The 8483-nt window shown below is 48.0% G+C and overlaps 1 pseudogene; it reads left to right on the forward strand.

The window, feature by feature from the left end:
* Positions 1–3419: 3419 nt before the first annotated feature.
* LOC110318002 overlaps positions 3420–8483 on the forward strand; it is an 8029-nt pseudogene continuing 2965 nt past the window's right edge.

Raw genomic sequence — 8483 nt, forward strand, 5'->3', positions numbered from 1 at the left:
AGGAGGAGGAGGAGGAGGAGGAGGAGGAGGAGAAGGAGAAGAAGAAGGAGAAGGAGAAGCAGCTGTTTTTGGTGTTTTGGGTGCTTGTACTAAGAGTTGTTTTCTTCCTTTTATTTATGGGGTGCTCATTGCTAATGTGCAGCCAACAATTAATTTTAATGGGATTTTTGATTAGTATTTGGTTTTCATTGCCAACTTAGTTATCATCTTCCAATACCCTGAGCTGCCTTTGAAACTTGCCTTTAGCAAGCTTGCTTTCTGCCTTAAACATGTCAAAAGTCTGACGTTAAAGACACAATAAGTCCCTATGCTTTGTGCCCTATGTAAAGTGATCTTTACATTCTTTCAAATGTTCCAACACTGCTAGAGACTTACATCCCAATGTAAGTTCATAATCCAAAAGGTGCAGTTTTGCGGTGCTCGAAAGCCCTAGGTCACCCCCCCCCCTCACTTTCTTATTAGTCGCTGTAATGGTTGGTTATATGCTTGGCCCAGGGAGTGGCGCTAGTAGAGGGCGTGGCCTTGTTGGAATAGGTGTATCACTGTGGGCGTGGGCTTTAAGACCCTCATCCTACCTGCCTGGAAGCCAGTCTTCTCCTAGCAGCCTTCACATGAAGATACAGAACTCTCAGCTCCTCCTGCACCGTTCCTGCCTGGATGCTGCCATGCTCCCATCTTGATGATAATGGGCTGAACCTCTGACCCTGTAAGCCAGCCCCAATGAAATGTTGTCCTTATAAGAGTTGCCTTGGTCATGGTGTCTGGTCACAGCTGTAAAACCCTAGCTAAGACAGTTGCTTTTCCTGTTGCTGGGACAGAACATCTGACACAAGGGGCTGAAGGGAAAAGGGGTTTGTTTTGGTTTGAAATTTAAGGGTTTCTCCCAGTATGGTGGGGAAGGCGCGGGGGCAGGAGAGTGAAGTGGCTGGTCACATGGTCCTCGGTCAGAAAGCAGAGAGAGGAGGTGAATGCTGGGGCTCAGCTTGGTGTTTGTTTGTTTTTCCAGTCCTGGATCCCGGTTCGTTTCAGTCACTATTAGCCGTCAAAGCTGCCTACGGAGCCTGGGGACTTGGCTTAGTTGCTGTCCCAGCCTGCTGTTTTTGTATGAAAAACACCAGGACTACAAGCTGGGGGACGTAGCTGTTTCTTTCATCCTGCACTTCCAGGTACCAGTCCTTCACTGAGGGAAGTCAGGGCAGGAAGTCGGAGACCCCAAACCATGAAAGATGGCTCCTTGTTAGCTCCCTCCCAGGCTTACACTCACTGACTCTCTTATGCAGTCTTCCCAGAGTGCACTGGGCAATCATCAATCAAGAGGCTCTCGATATCCTCAATCCCCCTCTGTTGAGATTTCTCAAGATGACTCTAGGCAGTGTTCAGTAGACGGCTGAAACTAACTATGACAATTGGATTAATGTCAATTAATGACAATTGCTTTATTGCTTTAGCACTATAAAGATTAGTTGGGGTGGTGTAGGCCTGTAATCCCAGAGCCTTGTGGGGTGGAGGCAGGAGTACCAGATGTTCAAAGTCAGCCTCAGCTACATTGTAAGTTCAAGGCCAGCTGGGGATATGTGATACTTTGTCTTTAAAACATACTAATTCCTAGACATTTCTGATCTTGTCATAATCCTGAAATTGGCATGTGCACCTCATAGGGAGACACTTTGCTGTCCCAAACACCAGCAGATTTCTTTTCTTTCTTTCTTTCTTTTTTTCTTTCTTTTTTTTTTTTTTTTGTTTTTTTGTTTTTTTGTTTTTTTGAGACAGGGTTTCTCTTTGTAGCCTTGGCTGTCCTGGAACTCACTCTGTAGACCATGCTGTCCTGAAACTCAGAAATCTGCCTGCCTCTGCCCCCCAAGTGCTGGGATTAAAGGCGTGCACCACCACGCCCGGCTCAGCAGATTTCTTTTAATCTGTCTTTCTCTGCTTTAATTTTAATTTTTATTTATATGTGTCTGTGTGAATATATATGTCTCATGTTATGTGGGTGCCACCAAAAGCCAGAAGAGGGCATTGGATCCCCTGGAGCTAGACTTATAGGTAGCTGTAAGCTGCTCAGTGTGGGTTCTGGAAGTACACTTGGGTCCTTTGCAAGCGCAGTACACACTATTAGTTGCTGAGCCTTCTCTTCAGCCTTTAGTATCTTCCTTTCTTTCTGAGACAGTAACCTCACTCTGCAGCCAGCTTCTGCCTCCCTAGAGCTGGAATTAAAGGCATGCACACCATGCCCTGGCTTTGCTTTGGCTTCTCAAGACAAGTTTCACTACATAGCTGTAGATAACTCCAAAACCTGTAATCCCCCTCCCCAGCCTCCTACATGCTGCCATCATTACACCTGGCTGCCTGCCAGTCCTGTGGGTGATGCCCACAGGAATGTTCCAGCAGCCTTAGCCAGCAATTGTAGTCAGTTCAAGCACACACACTTACCTGACCCAGGATGGGCACAGAAACAAATCCAAGTTTCTCATCCAGATTTTGAAGAACACTGTTTGATGCTACTTTTTCATTTGGTGCCTCTCTTATGCTTTTAGTTTTATTGTTATTAAATAGATAGTAAAGTGAATTTTTCCGCTGTGATTCCTGCAGTTACCCTACTCAGCCCAATGTGCACACACATTATATCGTGAGTCCACAAAACACATCCACAATGTGTCAAAAGGAGGGAAGTAAAATACATGGAGCTTCCCTTGTGTGACTCTTTTGTTGTTATTGTTCTTGTTTTTTGCCTGAGACAGAGTCTCGCTGTGCAACCCAGGTTGTCTGACAGTACACAACCCTTCTGCTTTAACCTCCTGGGTGCTGGTTGGTGCTGGGGTCACAGGTGTGTGCCATCACGCCCAGGTGTGTGCCATCACGCCCAGCTTTGGCTGGGATTTCGATCCACATTTTGTCTTCTAGTCTTCATAATGGAAGGGCAGGAATTGCCTAGGATAGCGTCTCTGACCTCTATGGAGTTGGTCCTTCAGAGCCACAGGACAAAGAAGAGATGGCCACATGTATATGTATATAAAATCTATGTAGTACATATAAAAGATACCATTTATACTCATGTGAGCTGACTTCAAGAACGTTATTTCAATTCTATCTTGTGACAAGAAAGGCAAGTGTTTAGGTTAAGCCATAACTGTCAGTGACATAAGCAGGTTTTCATCCAATAAATAGTTCACAGAGTTGCAGGATGCTCTGGCCTAATTCCAGCCAAGCCCCCAGCCCTTGAGTTCATGAGCAAGAGGTGAGGGGCTTCCTGGGAAGCCCCAAACTTTGCAAACAATGGTTCCCACCAAATCTACCCAGGGTGAGCCTTGTTTGCCTTGCCACTAGGGTTAATAGCAATTGTCAACCTGGGCAGCTACAGCCACCCAGGAGCCAGAATCTCTAGGCCTGCTTGGGAGAGAGTCTAGACCGGGTTAACCGGGATGGGCAAACCTATCTGTGGTGATATCCTTCTGTAGGTTGAGGTTTTGGACTGAATAAGAGAGATGAAAGCAGGCTGAGGACTGGCATCTGCCCATGCTTCCTAGCGCTGTGACTACAATGAGCTGTCTCAGATTCCTGCCTCCAGTCCTTTCCAGCCGGGGCACCATATCACAAGCCAACATAAAACTGTCCTAAGTTGCTCTTGTTAGACACGTTGTCACAGCAGCAGAAAAGCACCTAACTCGCCTGCTTTCTTCCAAGACGCTTGTGGGGAGGGTTGAAGTTGCTGCTTTATTGCTGTAAAGAGACACTGTGAGGGGGAGGGGGAGGGCTAGTGGACGTTGTACATCGTGGGGCGGAGCCTAGTGCGCACCACGATGTACAACGTCCACAAGCAGAAACCACAATGAACAACGTCCACAAGCAGACACAGAGAAAGGGGGAGGGGGAGGGGGAGAGACAGAGAGACTTGGGCCTTTGAAACCTCCAGAGACACGCCTCCTCCAACAAGGCCACACCTCCTAATCCCCTGGTGACAAAGCATGCAAATATTCGAGCCTATGGCAACCATTCTCTTTCAAAGCCCTACAGGGTGCCAGTAGCCCTGGTGGTCACTGGCCACCATCAGTGGCCCCAGCAGTCCTGTTTCTCTGAACCTTTCTCAAGCAGGACAGGCTTTAAGGGACTGTGTTAGGCCAGACCCTGCGGCCTCCCAGACTCCATGTGTGTACCTTCCCTGCTGTGTGCTCCCCTGTCTGTGCCGGACAGAGCTTCAAAGTAAAATTCCACGTTATGACTCCAGCACACCACTTCTGACAAAAATCTTCCACTCTGTGACCCTGGGCTCTAACGACAAACTCCACATTTTCACGCTAACTGCAAGCCAAGGGCAAGCCAGCCCAGTGAACAAATGTGTGCAGAGGATGAACGAAGCCGAGATGGGACTCAGGCTCAGGCTAGCCCACGCTGGTATTGGGATCTTCTCTTCATGCAACCTTACTGAGCCTCTTCCCAGCACTTCTTCCTGGTCTGCCTTGCCTGGTGACTGTAAGCTCCTCAAGGCCAGAGATCATTTCTTACTCATTCTGATATTCAGGGCCCAGTCTGTCACAGAGAAGGTGCCGGCCGCTGTCTGTCAAGAGTGTCTGAGATGGATCTCAGGTCTAGTTGGTTGCACTATGCCACACTTCAAATAGAATCCCACATCAAGGCTCCCCAGTTTCCTGCAAAGATGGGGGCTCCACCACAATAAGAGAAGGTTCTGTGAGGCTTTTCCCAAAGCTGCCTGGCCAAAGCCCCAGGTTGTCAGGCAGACCCCAGGGTCCTTGAGATCTCTGGGCTAACAGGACTTTGGGATGATGGCAGCCCTTCATTCAGAAGCCCTTTTTACCTTTTCCCTTGGAGACTCTGAGAATGCCACCTTGTGTCACCTGCAGGGAGAGATCCCAGCGACAAGGGAGAGGAGATTCAGGTGAAAGCTGCTTTAGCTCCTTCCAGGGCACTAAAGTTCTGACAGTCGTTTCCTAATCATGAGGTGGCTGGATTGCAGCTAGCCCACACAGCAAAAGCCTGCCATTTTATTTACTTATTTTTGGAGACAGGGTTTCTCTGTGTAACCCTCGCTGTCCTGGAACTCACTCTGTAGACCAGGCTGGCCTCGAACTCATGAAGATCCACCTGCCTCTGTCTCCCAAGCTCTGGGATCGAAGGTGTGAACCACCACTGCCCAGCTGGGTTCAAACTTAACAACACCAAACATTCAAAAGGGTAACTTGAAACTCTTAAAGAAGTCAAAGTCACAGGCTCTCGAGAAGTACTCAAGCCCCCAAGAGGCTCTGGCCACCTCTCCTCAGTGTCCACTGCTCCTCCCATGATGGGTAACGCAGGCAGAAGACATGGCCCTGTGCATGGCCTGTGATGTCACAGTGCCTGACAGTGGCCCCTCCTCAGATTCAGGGACTTAATTTCAGCCATGGGTAGGTCCAGGTAACACAGCTGGAAGCGCTACCACATCTGTGTGAGGTACTGCAGAGCTGGGTGGGGAGCAGAGGCAGGCCAGGAGGCCTCTGGAAGTTTCTGAAAACCTGGGCACAATAAAGGATCAACAGAAGGAATTGTTAGTTTTTAACAAAATGTTCATGTCTGTGGTTCTTGCCCTGTAACCCCAGGACTTCACCCATACTCACTGCTCAGCTTTCCCTAGAGCACCCCCTAGCACTCCCAGCATGCACTTCTGTCCTGTTCAGGAACAAGAGTCCAGATTTCATGTCCTTTGAGTGCAAAGGAGTAGATGAGTGGCCTAGGAGGGACTTCCGTCTGAAGTCACAGGTTTCCATGTGGAGTTGGCCATTTCCCTATGGCGGGGGGCCTTAGCCACCACCAGTCAACGGTGACAAGGGACACAGCAGAAGGGATCTCTGTGTGACATCCATCTCCTTTCCATCATCCTTGATCCAACCTGCAACGTTTGCCAAAGTCAAGTTCACCTTTTGTCTGTGACCTCGGTTTCCTCATGTGCACAGGCAAAGCTTCAAGGGAGAGGATCACTTCTGGGTGAGCTCCAGAGTCAGAGGCAGCACTGACTGGCAAGAGTCCCCAGAGTTCAGAGGTGGAGGTGGGGAGCACGCAACTCTTGAGCTCTGACTGGGTAGTGCCTGGGTTGGACTGCGCTTTCCCGAATCATAGTGGAGCCTGCGCGTCGCCTAGTGGAAGTATCTAGTAACTGCATGCCGCCTAGTGGAGGTATCTAGTAACTGACCCAAGCTCTAAAAACCAGCTTGTGCTTCACTGGGGTTACTGTTTTATATCGACCTTCACGGGAGTTTTAATTCTGAAGACTGAGCGTGGCTGAAGGGACATCCCCTAGTGGGTTCCTGCAGCTTCAATAAAAGTAAGTCATAATGATAATAATCGATAGGTTCTCTTTTCTTTCTTTCCCGTAGCCCACATTATGTAGATGAGAATGACCTTGAATTCCAGATCTTCCTTCCTCCACCGTCCACGTGCTGAGATCACAGGCATGCACCACCACACCTGTCTCTTCCACGGGCCTTCAAACCTTACCAGACAGTGACGTTGTGGTGACACCCCACTTTTGAGTTTGCACACAGCAAAACACGACAGGGGGGAGATTCGTGGTGGCTGGGCATGGAAGACAACAGTGGCTGTTTTTTGTGTTTGCAGTGACAGAGGGTTTATTTTGTCTCACAGACGTTAGGGGTACCGTTTGTCATGGTGGGCTCAGCATGGCTTGGCTAAGATCACACTCATTAACCCCACCATGGTGGAAAGCAGCATGCATTCAGTAGAAATAATGCGTAAGTCTTTTCTTTGAGATGGGTACTAACACATGACACAATGTGAGCTGTGGTCAGCCATGCTATTGTTAGGGTAAACAGCCAGCACCCTACAGTGCACAGTATTAAATAAGTTCCAGAGGATACGGTAGGATACGGTAGGATACATAGGATTGGCTTACGGTAAAGTCGGATTTATCTTAGAGGATTCTGCGGACTGTAAAGTGTTCCAGGCTGGTGTAAGTGCTCTGAACACATTAAGCTAAGTTAAGCTGGGATGTTAGGTTTAGGAAAGTACATTTGACATGTACAGCATTTTAAGCCACCACGGGCTTATTAGGGAATAGCCCCATCATATGTTAAGGGACCTCTGAACTCCCTTCTCCCTAAGAGTGAGGCAGTGACTCAGGAATGGAGTCCCATGTCCTCTCTACCACCGCCTCAGTGTTTCACTCTGCTCCCAGATCATGACATTCCTCCACCCCAAGCCACCCTTATCCAATGTTCCAATTCCTGGGACACCAACTAGGTATGTTACAATTAGGATACTATTCGCCTGGACTTAGCATCAGCTCCCACAGACTGGGGGATGTAGCATGGTGCCAGGTATATAGGATGCTGGGGGTTGAATCCAGGGCTTCCTACATGCTAAGCAAGCATCCTACCAACTCAGCCACACCCCAGACTCTCTTACTCCCCTATTTGTCCAGGCCACGAGGCAAGAATCTTGCCATGGTGTGCATCCTCACCACAGTCCCCAGAAGCATCAGGGACAACCGGCTCTAAATGGAAAACTTCACTCTTTATAAGCTGGTTATCTCAGGTGCTTTGTCCTAATAACAGAAAGGTGACCAGTTCACCTCACTCTTGTCGGACTTAGTGTGACTTCCACTCTTGTCTGAGGAAACTGTGAGTTATCTTGATTTCCACGAGGATATAGAGATTGGTCTAGCTTTCAGGAGATTTGAGTGTGTGCGTGTGTGTGTGTGTGTGTGTGTGTGTGTGTGTGTGTGTGTGTATGTTAAGCCTCTTATTAGAATGTTAGCATTTGTTTGTTTGTTTTTGTCAACTTGACACAAATGGGAAGGGGAATCTCAATTGAGAAAATACTTCTCTCAGATTGTCCTGCAGGCAAGACTGTGGGCACTTTCTTGATTAATGACTGATAGAGGAGGAGCAAGCTCACTGTGGACAGTGCCATACCTGGGTAGATCATCCTTGGTTGTATAAGAAAGCAAGCTGAGCCAGTGATGGTGGGGCACATCTTTAATCCCAGTGCTCAGGAGACAGAGGTAGGTGGATCTCTGAGTTCAAGGCCAGCCTGGTCTAGAGAGGTTGTTCCAGGACAGCCAGGGATACACAGAGAAACCCTGCCTTGAAAAAAGAGACATAAATAAGTAAGTAAATAAATAAATAAGATGGAGAGAGAGAGAGAGCGCTGAGAGAGGCATGAGAAGCAAGATACTAGTAAACAGTGCTTCTCTATTGCCTCTGCTTCATTTCTTTGCCTACATGTTTCTGTCTTGAGTTCCTGTCTTGCCTTCCTTGCCAATGGGCTGCAAACACCTGTTCTTAGGCTTGGGACCCGGTGTAATCCTCCCGTGCCTTCTTTTCCTCTTTCTCTCCTTTTTTCTTTTCTTTTCTTTTCCTTTCCTTTTCTTCTTTCTTTTCTCTGTCTTCTTCTTCTTCTTCTTCTTCTTCTTCTTCTTCTTCTTCTTCTTCTTCTTCTTCTTCTTCTTCTTCTTCTTCTTCTTCTTCTTCTTCTTC

The sequence above is a fragment of the Mus pahari genome, chromosome 3, assembly GCF_900095145.1.
Source record: "Mus pahari chromosome 3, PAHARI_EIJ_v1.1, whole genome shotgun sequence".
Classification (NCBI taxonomy): Eukaryota; Metazoa; Chordata; class Mammalia; order Rodentia; family Muridae; genus Mus; species Mus pahari.